The 13,452-nt window shown below is 43.2% G+C and overlaps 1 protein-coding gene across 15 annotated transcripts in view; it reads left to right on the top strand.

The window, feature by feature from the left end:
• The first annotated feature begins 5,495 nt into the window (after positions 1–5,495).
• The window catches only part of LOC126868435 (uncharacterized), a 272,162-nt gene continuing 264,205 nt past the window's right edge, over positions 5,496–13,452 (top strand). For 4 of the 15 annotated variants that reach the window (XM_050623869.1, XM_050623868.1, XM_050623863.1 and 1 more), the window contains exon 1: positions 5,496–5,819. The gene's annotated coding sequence lies outside the window, so the exon portion shown is untranslated. Of the gene's footprint in view, positions 6,355–6,394; positions 7,542–13,452 lie in introns of those variants that run through there. The other 11 variants (XM_050623867.1, XM_050623865.1, XM_050623858.1 and 8 more) reach the window with 6 other exon arrangements.

The following is a 13,452-nucleotide window of genomic DNA, read 5'->3' as shown; positions in this document are numbered from 1 at the left end:
CCTCGCGATCGCTGCCTTTAGTACAGTCTCTCTCTCTTCCTCTTTGTTTCTTCCTCGAAAGCACCCAACTCCAGCAGGACCACCGTAGCAGGTAGTAGCAGCAGTTACGTTGCTTGGCACCAAACTGCATCAGCAAGCGAACGGGCCGGAGAATTGGCGGAGGGAAGTCAGATAAGAGAATCGCCACTTACCGGAAGAAAAATGTACCCACCTGATTAAGGAGATCGCACAAACACGAGGCGAGAGAGATCCTCTCCCTTCAACCACTCAAAGATATTCTCGAGTTGGCCGTCGTAACTCGCTGTCACAAAGATTGGAAAAATCGGAGCAATTTAGCTCCGCCTAGGTTCGATCTGTGTCGAGAATTTTGATACAAATAAATGGTTTTATTATCAGATATAGGTGGATGTTTATACTTTTATGGAGAATTTGGAAATGCAAAAATATTTATACGATATGCAAAAGAAGAAAGAGAACACAACACACACACGTATGTAAAATATTCAGGATCAAGTACTGAAACGAATTCATACTTAAGTTTCATTTCTTTAATAATGTTAAAGTCGTGAGCATCTGCAGTCTAATTATTATAAATCGAGGGATTTTTCTTTACATTGTTAATGCTGTTTGTTAACACGTCTTTAGTTGGTAGAACTAAAATCCTCGTAAAATCGTCGAAACATATTCTCTGGTTTATTCTTCTAGCAACGCATACGTATGAAAAGAACAGAGTATAAGAAGTTTTATGCGCAATTTTTATCCAAAGCAATTTTTCCATTGGAATATGCACTTCAGCGAAAACGCTCACGCTTCTGTACGCAGTCCGGTGTTAACGCGGGATACTAATTTTACACTGACCATCAAACAGGCAGAATCGATCAAGATTTTAACCAAAATTTAGAGAATCGCGATAAGATTACGGAAATGCAGCATCGACTGTTTCTCTGGCTGGCGCCCCGTGTCCTGCTTTTTAATGTTTCCTTCTGTTGTTCCGAAATCAAATCCGGGTCGAGGTAACAGCGAGCGTAACCGCGTAATGGGACAGATAGCGTCGAGAGATTCGCGAAGTTGGCCCATCTCGACCGGTCACGAGTTTCTTTTATCGGCACGACGAACAGCAGAATATTCACTGCCTTTGGATAGCTACATCACGCTGCCTGCTCTCTTTAATTCTCCGTTTCCCTCTTCCTTTATTCGCGCCTTTCTCCACCCTGTTCGTTGTTGAACGGAATTAACTGACACGGAACGAGTAACTTCAGGGATGAATCGAGCGCGTGAGGAGCATAAATTAACTGACGGGGATCGCGGTGAACGAGTTTAACTAGTTACAAACACTTTTTGCCACGCGGTGTTACGTCGAATACTCGTGGTCGTCCGTGACCGCAACTCGTGTCTCCTTGACACGGTTGTAGGAAAGTGGAAGAATAAGTCGATGACGTCCGTGTATTTTAAACGAGACAAAATGTCTTGTTTTCGCCGAAAGATCAGCTGTGGATGGTGTTATCGGATGGAATCGTCCGAATCTCTGCGTGCTTGAATCGTTTCGTTATTTGTCGAGTATTAATTTCGGTACGACGAATTCAAATTTCGAAAGTGAGTCGACGTTCCCTTTTCCTATCGTTGATATTCTTCGTTCATTTAAAATTTAAATATTATTTTCCTAAACTCTTGCGTTGAAATTCGCGTTATTCGAGAAAGAGTAGTTTAAACGTTCATCGATTGGATCGTTCTCGGTAGAAGCAGAATATTACCAAGTTATTCGACCATCAAAGTAAAAACACCACCTCTTTCCGGTACGAAAACTTTCGCCACAAAGATCAGATGGCTCGCGGCAAAAGGAACATCGTTACGAACGATTTGTCGTAATGAAATGATCGAGGGACACGGAACAATCAGAGGAAGGAGAAGCGCAACTATCGTTGATCAAAGCTCGAATGCAAGTCCTCAAAGAGCAGTCCGTGGCTTGGTGTGTCTCTTATAGAGCTTTCGCCCAGAATCTCCTTCTTTCTCGTGCCACGAACGGAAAATAAGCACCGGGAATCGGTGATTGAGCTACGAATCCGATCCGGATCAAAAGAAAATGAAGTTCCTGTGATTCCGTTAGAAACAGAGCGAGCGTAATTACATCGAATAAAAAGGTGGATTGTTTCGAAAGATCGTGCGTTAACGTTTCCTTCGAAGAATACCGTGAAAATATCGGGACGATCGCGGTTTCGATACACGTCACCAGTTTCGGAAGGAAACCAATAATTTTCCATTATTATTGGAACAAGAAGGAAATCGCGACGGATACGGCCGTTTCGAATCGAAGTTTTGAAACAAATAACGCGAAGTTCGCGAGCGATTTAGAGGCTGTTTGGGAATTTATGAAGCTCGTAAGGCAGACTGATGAAATTCATGAAGGAGAACACGGCTACTTCGGGGCGCGGCGCTAGTGAAATTCCTTGCGAAGCATACTCAATCTCCAATTCATTTCGCTGTAAGTTCATCCAGCTGGCAGAGTTTCAGATCCGCAGATCAAATACGGTCAGGTTTCTCTTGCTCTATATTTTCGATGGCCGCGTGCCTTGCCACGTTATTATGAATCTATCGTTGCCGATATTCTTTCGTCATTATTTTCACCGTCGACGTTCTCTCTCTCTCTCTCTCTCTCTCTTAGTACATTTCTTTTCTTTTTCCTTCGATTCTTTTGTATTTCGCCTCGCTTCAAAATATCTCTCCACTCGCGTTTCTTATTTCGTCGATCAATGATCGTCGTGGATCTTTGGCAGGCAAACGTTACGTCGAACGGAAAGCGATACAAGCGCGCTACTTGCTTTTGAAAACCGTCGTCGATATCGTGCTGGATAAATTTCAAAATTCATGAAAAAAATGAAGGTTCGCTAGCAAGAGAAATTGCTGGCCCGTGTTATCCAATTTCATGGTTCGCAACTATTCTAAACGCGGAGTTAACGCATAGCTGTTACACATAGTTTTATTACACGCGCATCAGTCCATTTATTGTGCAACAGTGCTGGATACAGCGAGGGAAACTTTTATCGAAGTATGCTTCGAAAGCATTCTAATTCCGGTCAGGTATGTACGATCGCTCAGGGGTGTACCGAATTGACTATCAGAATCAACTACCGCTCCAAAATTACGTGCAATTTTGAGTTCCTATTCTCCACGGGGACGTCTATTCTCTAGAAGCGCACAAATCAGATATGGTATATACGTATGTTTAGAGTGTATTCTTCATTACGTACCTACGTTCCCACGAAAAGCTATCCGAACTTTCATCAATGAATCTTAACGGCAGACAAAATCTGACGCTGGTTTAGAATTTCGTCGATTTATACCGCGTTTCGAGTTCAAAATGGTAATTTCTTTTGCCCTAAGCGAGATATTTATTCTCGCGACATAGGAAAAAGAAACGGCCGTATAATAACCAACTCGTGGCATTCGATACACGTGTTAGAGAATCCATGGTTCCTACCTCAACGACTGCAATCTCTATTAAAACAGGACATTTCGTTGCTCCGCTACTCGAAGCTTCTAAAAAGCCCTCTACAAACTCTATTATATCCAGCGTCATATAGTAATCCAAGAACAAAACAGGAGCACGAAGTTTCCGCTGGTTCCAAGGATTCCGCTCCTATCAGCCTTACCCAACGCTACTATCCTGATCATACAATTTCCCAGATCGAGTTAGATATTTATTTTGCAGCAGCCATTAGTTCGAGATTGTTAAGGATCGTTTCTTCGTTTCAGCTACCGAAGAAACGAACCATTGCATTATTTAGCCTCTCGTTCTCCTCGATTCCTCTCGCTCTCTACGACCAACCAGCCATTCTCCGTCTTAACCATGCTTTATTCGTTATAAAATTACATTTTTACAAGAATCTGTCCGCTGCAAGTGGAAGATTAACAACCTCGCCGGATCGATTCGAAATAATCGAAGAAATTCGATGACGAAAGAGTTACAGAGAGAACCGGAGCGCAGCAATAACGTGGAACTTGGAACGCGCAATAAGTTCGGCGATTGTGTCTATGCGGGTCGGGCCGCCAGAGGAAATTAAAACTTGTGCAATTCGGCAGGATCCCTGGACGGTTCTGGCCAGGTTTATCAGCCGCGGGCTCGGTGTTTCCCAATGAAACAAAGGGTCGGAGCGAGAGATAGCGAAGCTGGAGAGAGAATACGCGATATAGGCCATAGGACGACAAAGGTAACGAACAGGGAATAAACACGCGAACCTGCACGCTGAGTGAAAAAGAGCAAGCAGCAAGACCGGAAGCGAGAGGACGGAGCGGCGAAGAGACGTGTAAACGTGCATAGGTCGGGCGAAAGAGGGAAACAGTTTATTCTAGCTGGCAAATAATAGGCGAGGTGGGAAGAAGAGGCCTAGCCAAGCCGAGCCGAGCGAGTATTCTCCAGGGTAATTTTAATTCTCGACCAAGCTGCCTGCGGCTCTATTCATATCACCGGCATCACTCTCGGCGAAGCTGTAGTTTTGATCATGCAACGTCGCCGATGAGCGAAAAATACGGCGACCACAACCGCAGCCACGTTCCCGAGAGGTTGGTTCATTAGTGTGCCTGTTTACAAGACTTCGGATGATGTGCCACGACTATACTCGATTTCTCAATCTAACGACCTGATTTTTCAAGCTTGTACTTCTTCCGCCGCTTTTTATTCCACGGATTTGTATGCTTGCGTTGCTGAATAAAGGGCCTTCGTTGTTAGCCGCAATTCGGGGAAACTGTGCAAGCCACGGGAACGGCTGATGTTGCTAATTGGTCGTGTAACTTTTTCATTGTACCAAGTTCAGTTCCCAGCATAGTACACTCTCGTTGGATTCATCGTTTAACCATGGAGATTCAACCGCGTAATAAACGTCAATCGAGAAATTTCCTTTATTTAGATAGAATCGTCGAAAAATCATAAATCGTTGTAGGAACGATCCCTCGAAATCAGGACGCGGATCGGACTGCGTCTCAATTTCTTCGAGGGAGAAAGAATTTCACCAGAGACCGCAAGCATTCGGTGCATGAAGAAACCCCAGGCAACGGAACGAGGGATAGGAAGGGTGGTACAGCGATGGGGAGAAAGAGAAGGTCAGAGACGAATAAAAGATGAAGGAGAGACGACGAACCGTTGCAGTTGGCAGAGAGGCGAAGGATCGCGCGAACGTTTTACGCTCGTGCCGCGTAAAAAAAGAAAAGAAAAGTGGTCGGTCTCGGACGGCGACTCGTAATCCGTGAAAACCGTAAGACTATGTGGCAAAACGAGAAATTTTTGTTGTCCTGCCGGCTGGACATAACCGTACTTACGCGGATATGAATTAGGATAGGACAGAGCCCACACAAAAGCAGAGGCGCTTGCGCTAAAAGCGACTAACAGAGGGGTTGGCGGCCCCGGTGGTGGCGGCGGTTGTCGAAAGAGGGGTAGAAGCTCCGTTGAGCAAGGCCAAACTGCGAGGGTGGGGATATTGGAAGCTTCTGCGGGAAACGGAGAATTTGCGAGAGTCAGTGCAATTCGCGACGCGACGCCCTTCGTTCCCACGATCCGCACTTAAAGGTGGATCGCAAGGGACCACGAGTGACACTGCTCGAACTGAGTTCGATTGGATCGCTGGCATTCACATGTCGGGAACGTGCAACGTTTCCAGAGCTCGTTCGAGTGTACGACAATAGGCAAGAAAGTAAAAATAAAGGACAGAGGGAGCGGAGAACTTCTTTGAGACTTTTGTTCACGTGCGAAGATCGCGTTGTTCGTTGTCAGTGAAATATTGGAAAGAAAACGGCTGAACGTGGCGTGAGTCGTTTCATGATAGATCCTTGTATGTGTTTTTAGCTGATTTTTCATTGACAAATGATCGGAGTATTCGTGAAATAAATCGTAAGAATATAATCTTGATAAACGATACGAAATTTCTGGTCGGGTATCAAAGGGTATGATCTCGCGGACATTAGTCGATGTTTCACCGGCGTTTCGTTCGTGAGGGAAAATGTGTCGAATCGTGTTCGATGGAAAGCGCGCATGGTCGACGGAATAATAAAAAGGAGAAAAAAGATAACGTTTCACAGCTGTTAGATTAGCCACGTTAATTTCTGGTTCGCACCGATCCGTCTGTTCAACGAATTGCTCGATACGCAAACGGTGGCCGTTAGATTTTTGTAATCACGTGAATCTTCGTATGGTGTGCCACTGTATCTTCTGTTCTGCCAGCGAGTGCTGGGAAAATTGAAAATTATGCAAACATAATTTTCATCGTGGCGCTCAGTTTCATCCACGCTCGCGCCAGAGGCATACATCGTGCGTGTACTATTCTGCAAAGTTCATTGTCATCGTTGAAGCGCATCGGCGTAGTTTAAGTAAATTTTTCAGCTATATATTCTTTCCCCTTATTGCCGATTTTTCTTCCCGTTTTCGTTTCTTACTTTTCTCTTAAACGTTAATATTTCGGGCTTCGATAGAACTTTGCCATGTTTTAATAATTTAGCTTCCACAACTCCATATCTTATTATGAATATTTCATCTTTGCTTCCGTATATTTCCTCTGTCCCTGTAGTTTACTTTGCTTTCTCCGTTTTATCGAATCACGTAGTTACATTTCCTTCTCGAACACGACGCTTTCTTCTCGCAACTTTTCTTTATCCTTCCCATCCTCCGTTGACGCAAGTTCGCCTTCAAAATTTCATTGGAAGCTCAATTTCTCGCCAGCAATAATAATAACTGGAAGCTTTCGGGGTGATTACGAGCGTACGAAGTTGGAGACCGAGTCGAAAGTTGCTTCTTGCCCCTCCCCTCCAACCCTCCAAAGCGTTTCTCGAGCGTGTTGTCGGTAGTCGACCGCGAGCAGGGTCGAAGCAATTACGTGCTGGCTCTCGAGTGTTTCGCTCATAATATTTATTTGGAAGCCGGCCGAACGGTTCGTGGATTTGCCGGTCCGCGGGATGCATAATCGCGCGGCCTGAAAATCTCTGCCGTTAAATGATTTTTAATCGCGGCCCATTAAATGGAGTGCATCAAAATTACATGAATATTTACGCCGCGGCGCTTGACGAAATTGCGTTTTAAGCGATCCACCGGCGCCGTCCTGCGAAAATTGCATATTAAACGTCCGGCCCGTTATAATGTAAACTGATTTGCGTAAGTAAGTCGTGTAACGATCGATTAATTAACAGTAACGGCGAAAGTGCGCGCAACGTGTTCGCGATTGGGATTTTTGTTCGACGAATCGGACGTTCGTTTCGATAAGCTCGTTACGTTTACGATCGCGAAAATCGTACTAATCGGAGAGGAAAAGTTGGAGGAAAGCTTTCAAACGTTCGACCAACGACATTTTTTCATCGGCGATCCACGCACGCGCGTATGTGGCGTTATTAACGTGTGTCTCGTTGAAGCTGTGTCGCATGAATATGAATCGTCGCAACGTTAATGCAACGCCACTGGGAACGTACGTTTCCCGAATGTCGCCGCGGTGATTACATAATTTATGACGAGACCACGGCTGCATCACGTGGCCACCGGACGACTTGTATCAACAAAAAATAGGTCGGTGAGTAGATTCGTTGATTTTTATCGTTATTAACATTTTACATGATCGAAAGAGGATCGTCCGTTTGGTTGATCGAATGATTGGCAAATACTGGTACGTTCGATCGTTCAAACTGGCCAGGACTTTTTACGCAGTGACAAAAAGGACCCGAATTCGCGTAACTCGGATTATGCGGTATTTATTCACTGTCCTCGTTAGCGATTGCAAACAGACGTGTCGCCAAAACATCATTTGCCATCGTTTATGGTGTTATAAAAATGGGAAGAATTGCTTTGTTCGTGTCGCGTTGAAGCGCGGTAGATACAACGTGTTTTAGTGTAAAAAGTGAATAATAATCGATGTATATCTTACTTATAACATTGAACGACAGTAGTGGTATAAAAACACAAAGATACGCCAATTATTTAAAGATATTTGCTTATTACGATCAATCAATCGTCTTAACCTACAACTACGAGCATAGCCCGTACCATATCATCGTATCATAGTACGATGATCGGGCCAAACGTAAATATTACGAGCATTCTCGAACGTAAATCGTAGGTTAAGAGGTTAATACATTCATTGCAGATGTTCCGTATTATTACGTAGTTCTAAGATATAAGCGTAATTTCACGCTATACTAATGCTGTAACGTAAACTATCTGGTACCGTAGTATAGACGGATGTATGAAAATATAAACATATACAAAAACACCTGACACTGATAAGATCGCTGTTCGTTTGTCAACAAACAGCTACGTAGTACTACGAAGCATCGTATAACTTTACTCAATAAACACGATCTTTCCGGTTTTGCTTCTCGTAACTCTGTAAAAAATTATTTTCGGATATAGGATCACGTGAAACTTTTTCACCTATATTTTACTTTCGTGCTACGTTTTACTAATCTGGTCTCGATTTATCGAGGCACCCCATAGAGTTTCATGAAACACCTAGTATTCCATGAAAATTATTTCTTAATATATAGTATTATAGGCAATAAAAATCCAATCCGCAGCAAATTTGTAAAATCTGTTTTGTTTTAATCTATCGAGGTTAAACGGCGTTCGTATTTCAACCCATTAGAAAAACGTCGCGTCGCAGGTACCGCGAAATATCAGGTACAGGTACCGCAGGTACATCGAACGATTATCTTTGCAGCTTCTTAACGAAACATTCCACGAGCAAACGTTCGTTTAAAAGATCACCGTACGGATAATCGAAATTCGAAAGTTTTACGCAGCGTAAGTCGATCGGCTTTTTCCGGCGTAAAAATTATTGGAAACATAGAACGAGACAGCGGCAACGAAGAACGAAATTGAGGGGGAAAAGAAACGGATAACCTGGATCTTCATCCGGTCTCATTTCGATAATAATCTTTTGCGTTGATCCGATTAGTCTGATCAATGCCACTCGACTCGCGGCTGCTACGGAGTCAAGGTTCGATCGTTAATTACATTGGCTGGCCAAGTTGGATGTGAATAATCTCGTGGCTTCTCGTCCAACTCATATCCGGTTGATTGACAATCACTTTGGAAAAGTGTTCTTTCGCTCGTTTTCCATGCGGAGAACCGACAGTTTCACGCCGAAACGGTATAACGAATCACGATGGAAACACACGCGAATTGATATTCCCCGCTGTTACCGTTCCGCCGGCTCGTTCGATACGTGATTTCACGTCGTTATTTCTTCCGAGCAAAAGCCGTAAAATTGTTCAAGACCATAGAGCTCGTTCACCGCGGAACGCTGTTTTCAAAACGCGCCCCACGAAGTTCGTTAACCAGGCGTATGGTGATTTATGCTCATTAGTTTTTTCCTTGTTGAATCGCAGGTAGAAGATCGGGAAAGTTAAAAGAAGTTTTTTGCCGGGCTTGACAGCGTTACGATGGAACGGGTGGAAACTGGGTTGGTTCGAGGCATCGTTGAAAAAGCGATCGTGAATCGCTTCGTTCCTTGGCAACGTTGAAACCGGGATAGAAATATCGCTGGAAAAGTTTGCACAGGATTATAGAGTAGCATTGTTATTGATGAAAAACAGTTGAAATTGATCGTAAAAATTTCGCGCTCGTTTGTACGCTGGATTACAAGCGTTTAAAGGGATTTTAAGAGTAATAAAAACCGTCCACCCTGTAAATCGCGACGATGTGAGTCTCTGTTGGAGCAATTTTCACGAATTCGTATTATTGTTATTATACCGATTTGATCCACCGCGACCGAAACAAAACGATATTTTTACAATAATGTTTTTTTCTAATACCGAGGGCACGACAAGAGTTCCTGCCGCGAATAAAAAATCCGGAGGTAAAATTTTTCATTCGAACCGATGCAGTTCCTTCGTTGAATTAAATATTTTACGAGACTTTCTTCTATCAAAAATAGGAAAACGGAATATAATAAGCAACATTTGCTCGATTGGAAGACGGAAGAAACGACTGAACTAGTAAAAGGGAAAGAGGTCTGGTGTCAAACACGTTTGAACTTCAACTAACTACCTTTGAACTGTATATAGCTGTTTTGAAAGCTGCTTCGAACAATTTCTCGAGACTCTAGTAAACTTAAAGACACACATAAGAGCAACTTCGTGTTTGTCACTTTGCCATAAGAAAACCTTGCACGACAGAATATCGGAGCATAGGCTCGTCGATAAATATCTTCTATCGCATAATTAAATTGTTATAAAAAGATTTTTAGTTTATACGAAACTTCTTAAAGAAAAAATTCTCCCCTGTACATACACGCTCTTCTGTACACGAGTCACTTAGCTTCACGGCGCCTCTAACGCTATTCTAAAATTCTTTTAAAACGCAGTGGCATAATTCTTCGTTAAACCTTTTTTCCGATAATCGGAACACGCTGTATGCAAAATGGAACATTGTCTGGCAAATATGTTAATGCAAGATCGGCGATGCGCGAAACATTTGAAAATAAAAGAAAAATTAGGCGGAATTCCGTCGCGTACGTCGATCATAAGCTTTTAAGCCCAGCCTAAACGACGAGCGTAAACGCAATTTATACAGTTGCACGGTTGATGCTCCGATCCGTGCAATTCCGCGCGTTAATCGGGCCCCGGTACAGCCAGCTCGCTTTTATCCCGCACGATAACGGGAAATTAGCTGCGAAACACGGCGATATAGCCGGTGTAATTGGGTGCATCGATTAAAAACCGTCGGAAAAACGTCGCGCTTCTGCCCATTTTTCCCTCCCCTCGTCTCTCACACACGTCCGTTCTAGGCGTGATGAACGCGACTAGATGAGACATCGATTCGATGCTTTAGTGCGAACTCCGGGGACGCATTAGCCGGCCTCGACGTTCGGGACCAATCGCGAATCAATAGCCGGTCGAAACGATAGTTTAGAGACACACGGTTGCGGATTCCACTGAAATATCACGGCTGTTACAGGCAAAGAATTGCCGAAGGATCGTTTGATTTACTTTGGATGGGCAATTCAAACGCGACATTCTATTACTAAAGTTCGATAGCTATTCATTCGGCTGTTTTTTTTTTTATTGTTAGCTTGGAGACTGAAATAGATAGTAGTTGTTTAACGATAGGTATTTATCGTAGTACCATTCTGAATGACTCTGTGAATTCGGTAATTGTACTGTATATATCGAAGACAGTGAAATAAATACATTATGATACTAATTTTTACGATTCCTTGTAACAGGTACTAATATTTTCAAAAGTTTAAGCTACAAATACTGCGACATGTTTATAAATACAAATACCGTATACTTCTTAATTATACTCATTGAAAGTTTCCCAATAACGCTACTGCAACACGACAGAGTCTGAGTGACGTGTACGTGGCTCGACGAGTACACACGTGCATCGGAGACACGTAAGAGCAAGGGTGTGGCACACCTGCACGCAATATGAAACACAGTAATTCTCCGTGTTCATCTGCGTACACCATAACTGTGGTCAATTCGCCACAGTAAACGGCGACCGAGTTTCACCACGTCCCGGCAACTTCCTATCCATAACACTTCCGAGAACGTCCACACGTGTCGCGAACTTTCGACCGTCGTCATCGTCGTCCCATTCGAAACCATTGCGATTTCCTGCTAATCGTTACTACCTGCAGGTTCATCTTCGACTGTAATTCCAACCCTTTGGATGAAAACGTTTTCCACGTCCATGTAGCCAGGTTTTCAACCCCACCAGGTTAAAACCCCACGGTGTGCTAAAACATCACAGAACCGATCATTATTCTCTCCATGACACACTTTACACTTTCGATTTTATCGAACGGATTAATTTCCAACTGCAGCAAGTCAAATATTGAATCGACACAGACGTGTCAATGGCGTTTCGCTATAAATACTAATTAAAAGGTAATTTCTGCAGAGTTGATTCTTCCCGAGAGAACGTTTGTTAATTTAACAGAGTTTCAAACGCGAGAATTTTCGTCCGATTCTTCCCTTTTTCGAAATCGGGTCAAATCTTGGAAAAAGTGAGAGATCTATTTTCCATACGTAGAAGGCGCCGTGACAGAGCATACGGATGAAAATCTCCGATTTTTCGATCGTTGGGAAAAAATTTGCTTCATCGGGTGATTCGATCCAATCGATCTTACGAAAAGGCTCATTCCCCTTTTTACGGCTTTCCATCGTATCACTATTGAATATCATTGAACGTTACGAGCGACGTTCTACTCTCTTCAACGATGGAACGGTTCCCCTTTTTTCGTTTAGAGTCTGCAAGCAACGAGAGAGAGTCGGATTTGTAGAATTTCTAAACGGTCTCGCGCACCTACATACGCGTTCTGCTTAGTTTCGTGTGTCCTCTAGCTGCCTTGCTTTTAATTAACGACACGCCGCTAGTTCCCGTAACACGATTTCGACGTTGCAAACCTTTACAAAATAACCGTAAACTGACTAGGAAAACTAGTACGATATTCCAAAGTTACGTACTCGCTAACGTGACGTAAAAAACGAAAATTAAAAAACAAAAACATAGAAGATGAAAGGAACTCGATATACGTGTTTTACACGAATGAATTTAATCGTAGAAAATCGCGCGTACTAAACAAGAATGGATTTTTAAGTTTTGTACGATCGACGTAGTTTTAAAATACGAAACGAAATATGTTACGAGAATGAAGTTACAATCTGTGAAAATGAAAAACTGCGAAGATATTGTTTCCTGAAATTGAAGGAAGATAAAAGAGCATTCGTCTGTCGAGTATTATCCTGAATAAAAGAATCGAAGTGGAAAAGCTGCATGCTATCACAGGTAGGATTAATCGTTGCTAGTGATATACGTACTCGTCGATATTTCGATCATGTACGATGCGCTTTACGGCTGCCTGACGCATACAGTAAACGTTTATCCACGAAGCAAGGCGCATACTTTGTAACAGCTGTCGACTGGGACAAGCGTTTGCGAAGAGCACGCAAATAACGGCGGCTTTTCACTCACGGCAGAAAGCTCGATTGTGCGCTCTTTTACGATAGAAGTCACTGGGTGAAAGTCAAAGGGCTCTCAATAATTTCGCAAACGGAGGCTAGGAAACGCTGTTTACCACAGAAACCAATAGTGACCGATACACGAAGATCGTTACACGAAGCGTTGTTAAACACTTTTATTCGCTTGTGAAATCGTCATTGTTTATAAAAGGATTTCGTAACTTTACAGAGATTTCAAGGTAAAAGTTAGTAGCACGACGGCAGTATGAAACGTAGTTTCTTGTTAAACTTAGCTTGTTCGAATTTAACAGGCCATTCGAGGCTGTCCGCTGTTACACGCTTCACTTACAAAACGTACGCGGGGATTTAATTGCCAAGTAATCCGGCGGTTTGACGGATTAACGAGGATTTGCGGTGGAAAACAAAGGAAACCCCTGCTACGATTTCTGTAGTCGGACAACCCGGCTTCACGTATCACACAGCCACTGACTCAAATTTGCTCATTACTTTGTAATA

Source organism: Bombus huntii, chromosome 8 (genome assembly GCF_024542735.1).
Source record: "Bombus huntii isolate Logan2020A chromosome 8, iyBomHunt1.1, whole genome shotgun sequence".
Lineage (NCBI taxonomy): Eukaryota > Metazoa > Arthropoda > Insecta > Hymenoptera > Apidae > Bombus > Bombus huntii.
Note: the sequence above shows the minus strand (reverse complement) of the source record. Positions and strands in the feature narration are given on the sequence as shown.